Source organism: Oncorhynchus mykiss, chromosome 13 (assembly GCF_057628025.1).
Source record: "Oncorhynchus mykiss isolate SJ-2025 chromosome 13, ASM5762802v1, whole genome shotgun sequence".
Lineage (NCBI taxonomy): Eukaryota > Metazoa > Chordata > Actinopteri > Salmoniformes > Salmonidae > Oncorhynchus > Oncorhynchus mykiss.
In genome coordinates, this window is record NC_143034.1 from 41,934,584 (window position 1) to 41,939,024 (window position 4,441).

The window sequence follows — 4,441 nt, forward strand, 5'->3', positions numbered from 1 at the left end:
TTTTTGATTTGTTAAAAAAGTTTGAAATATCCAATAAATGTCGTTCCACTTCATGATTGTGTCCCACTTGTTGATTCTTCACAAAAAAATACAGTTTTATATCTTTATGTTTGAAGCCTGAAATGTGGCAAAAGGTCGCAAAGTTCAAGGGGGCCGAATACTTTCGCAAGGCACTGTGTATATATATATTTTTTTTTTCTTCTTCTCAAATTGTATTAGTCACATACAATGGTTAGCAGATGTTAATGCGAGTGTAGCGAAATGCTTGTGCATATACATATATTAAACTTACATCTGGCAAATGTTTAACAACCATACCTGGTGCAAAAAGACTCCTTTATTATTAAGACACTATTCACAGTAGTCTTAATTCACATTGTCATTTTTATGTTGAACAAATGCAAGACTACCATTCTAATGATGGGTTGTAGACACATAATTAAGTGTTTATTTGTACATAAAAAAAAATATCCAGAGGGGAACCTGGAAAAAATGTTTATTTTATTTTATTACGTCGCATAAGTGTTTGATGTGAACTAAAACATGTTACAATTAAGAATTGATGACCGAGGTCAGCCTGCAGGCACCCTGCCTGCCACAAGGAATCACTAGCGCACGATGAGCCAAGTAAAGCCCCCCCCGGCCAAACCCTCCCATAACGACGCTGGGCTAATTGTGCACTGCCCTATGGGACTCCCGATCACAGCTGGTTGTGATTAAAGCCTGGGATCGAACCCGGGTATGTAGTGATGCCTCTAGCACAGCAATGTTGTGCCTTTATATATTATTATATGGTATGTGGACATTAGAACTTGGTTAGTAAATATAAAAATGTAACATTACAGTACATGTGTACAGTAAATAGTTGGCACACCCTGATGTCCACTACATTTATAAACAAGCTCTTACTTAATGTGTATTCAACTTTTTTTTAAACTTCCAAAGTTATTCCTGAGATGTTTTTTTTACTAAAATAGTATTTCAATATCAAACTCACAAACATTATTACACACAACTTTGTTTTACCATAAAATGTGGGAATTGTGATTGGCAGCCAAATCCAAGAACCAGTAAGAGAAAGTAAAATGTATGACGTCAATGATACGGACCAAGATCTAATGTCCATTAGTGTGGACAAAAATCAGTTGCTGTGTCTCAGTAAATGAGACATATCGTGGGGGACTTTTATTTTGAAGTTGTTACACATGGGCTTTTCACACGGATCCTGCAATCCGAGATCCTTGGAAGGTCCCTACCCTAAAACCACAGATATAACAATAAATATCTTTGTTAAAACCCTAACCTTAACCCCTAACCCTTACCTAGATGTCAAGTTCAATGGTGTAGGGGCGTCCCAACGATCCCAGATAGTACCTTTAGTTTTTCCTTACTCAAGTTGTCATGGTGACGACGTGTGTTTGAGGAGGGGGACACGGACTTGCATCAGGCTACAGCACAAACAACATACCAACAACAACGTCCATATGTTAAGGTTGTTCATCAAAATAATACTAGCTAGCTAACTTAAAGCTCAGGTAAGTTCACCACCGCGGAATCAATGAAAGAAAAAGTAGTCGATAAAGGTTTCTATCTCGCAACATAGTTTGAGGAGTTGATTCTCCAAGCAGTTCTGAGACGTATTGCCTGAAGACCCGACGTGGATTTGGTTTGAATTCTACGTCGGGCATAAATGCGTGTTTGGATCAGGAACATTTCCTTTCATCATTATGTCCCATTAGAAATGAAATGTTGTCTTGAAACAATGAAGTCCAGACAGCAGACAGTTGTATGGTTTGTTTTGACCTTATGTCCCAATCCTCTCAGGGACATAGTCCTGGCATCCCACCTGAAACCACTGGACAGGAAGGATAAAGCTGAAGCTCCCCGCAAACAGCCCTGGAATGCCCTCACCTCCGCTGACAAAGGGCAGAACCAGACTAGCTGTAATGAAATAGGCCTAAAGGTTAAACTTCTGCCACCACACAGCAACACAAACATCTCTCCATTCTAATATCAGGATTCTACCCAAAGAATGTAAGTGGTGACTGCGCCACCTAGTGGACTGGCTGCGCCACTATGTCATTTTATTCTATTTGAAAAATAATTTAAGATTTCCGTACTCAGCAGCACCACCTTGTTAAAAATCCTGGGGAGAACCTGGATAAGGACTCCTAGTTTTATGTTAGAGAAGCTGTATTCATAGTATACGGCAGGGATGTTACCAAACAGGCATGCAAAGCATATTAAGGTAATCTGAACATCAAACAGTCTCATTAAATTGGCAGTGAAAACCCCAGAAGATAAATACAGCCTCCTGCTCTCCCTAGGTGGAGAGGGCATTCGGGGACGTCTTCAGGGCTGAGGTGGGTTTGGTCTACTGGGGGAGTTGTTTGTGTTTCTATCCAGTGGCCTCCAGCCTGGGGATGAGGCCACGGTGATAGGGGTCCTGGAGGGGCTGCCCAATACTCCCCAGGTTTGGCATCAATATGTCCCTCCTGAGCCGGGTCTGAGAGGGAGGCATGTGGAGAGCTGTTTCAGAACCTGAGGAAAGCATCAGCAGCGGGGAATAGCAGTGTCCGAGGATCCGAAGGGGATGTCATCGTCCGTGGAAGTAATGTGGAAGCGGTTAAAGAGACGAGATGCTGAGGCAGAGACTGTTTCCAGGACAGACCAGTGAGGCGGCCAGAAGAAGCACCGTTGCTGAAACTTTATGTGGTATAATGCAGTTGTATGGGGTTCAAACTGCCTCTCCTCCTCAGTAAGAAACATTACATAAACCGATATTGGACTTATTGTTTTCAGAAATAATAGAATGACTGTTACTATACATTGTAGAGCTTAATGTGGTTGCAAAAACGTTAATATCTTTGTGTGTTCTTTATTCTGAAATGTATAATATGAATAAGTTATATGAAGGACAATGTTCACTACTATGCAATGCAGTGTCAGAGTGAAATGACATGAACTACCATGGTAACCAGATAATCTCTTTGTGGATCTCTGAACATTCTAGAATACGTAATGGCCCTTTCATAGCATATCTAGATAGGTGTAACAGTATAAGTTTAGACCGTCCCCTCGCCCATACCCGGGCGCGAACCAGGGACCCTCTGCACACATCAACAACTGACACCCACGAAGCATCGTTACCCATCGCTCCACAAAAGCCGCGGCCCTTGCAGAGCAAGGGGAACTACTACTTCAAGGTCTCAGAGCAAGTGACATCAATTGAAACGCTATTTAGCGCACACCGCTAACTAAGCTAGCCGTTTCACATCCGTTACATAGGCTAAGGATAACTTGAAGATGACAACAATGGGGCTAGGGACATGATGGTCCCTATAAAACACCAGTCTCTGTTGCTACACCTCCCCCAGACCCTCTCTTTCTCCCTCTTGTCTATCTATGAGGCCCCTGAAGACAAGGAGGACATTTTTGCCAGGAGGGCCCATCCTGCCTTCCTTGTGTTTGACAACGCTGCCTACTTGGCTGACATGACCATAGAGCTGCCCTGTCACTGTAAGCCTGAGGAGATCCACTCTGTGGTGCGGTACTACCAGATACAGCTGGGCAGCCCGGACACCAGGGCCCTCACTGACTTCCAGGGCACCTCTGTGGTAGACTCATCCAAAGTGGTCCGGGGAGGGCACCTCCGGAGCAGGTTCTCCATCCGCCTCTTCAGCCTGCTCATCTTCAGGGCCCAGAAGGAAAACTCGGGCCACTGCCTCTGTGGGAGGACCAATGGGGGACTTCTTCTATGCTTATGATGTGGATGCCCCAGAGGCTCACAGGGTTCCTTGGAGTTGTGCCCAGATACGGGGGAGAGTAGCAGAGGTGGCACCCCACTCATCCTCTCCTGCCCTGGGGCCAAACCTCAGCACGTGGTAGCCTGGGACCAAGGCTCTAGGACTCTGTCTCCCACTACATGGAGGGCCTGAATGAGACCTCCCGTCTGTTCATAGACACAGGCCACCACCTGCACTGCAGCCCAGCAACACAGGAGGACAGAGGGTCCTGCTGGATCCAGGGGAAGAGGGCTGCTGAGATCAGGCTGGGTGTTTACTACCATCTGGGCTGCAAGCGTCTGCTCTCAGAGTCTCTTATGCCCTGAGGATTATTCTCCTCTACTATGGGGGGATGACTGGGGATATTTGTTTTGATAGTGCTGTTGAAGTATACCTGGCGCACAGTAAGACCAAAAGTAGCCAAATACTTGAGGTGTGCTTGACACTTGGTGAGATTGGTATTTGTTGAGTTATTTTTAATAAATCATTTTGTGAAATGTAGAATTGCCTCTACTTCCACTTGAACTAACTCTAAGCTAAAGAAAGAAAGTGTGTTAATAAAGTGTGCTAATGATGTAGGAACATGTGTCCAAAAACTTCTGCTATTGCCTACCCTATTGGATTTTTGCCTGATAGCCAATAGGTGGCACTAGTGC

The 4,441-nt window shown here is 44.4% G+C and overlaps 2 pseudogenes; both read left to right on the plus strand.

Annotated features, from left to right (window-relative positions):
* Window positions 1-1,615: 1,615 nt before the first annotated feature.
* Window positions 1,616-2,646, plus strand: LOC118938068 (dynein axonemal assembly factor 19-like; annotated as a pseudogene).
* A 683-nt stretch (window positions 2,647-3,329) lies between these two features.
* On the plus strand, window positions 3,330-4,210 carry LOC110485150 (Ig-like V-type domain-containing protein FAM187A; annotated as a pseudogene).
* The last annotated feature ends 231 nt before the right edge of the window (window positions 4,211-4,441 follow it).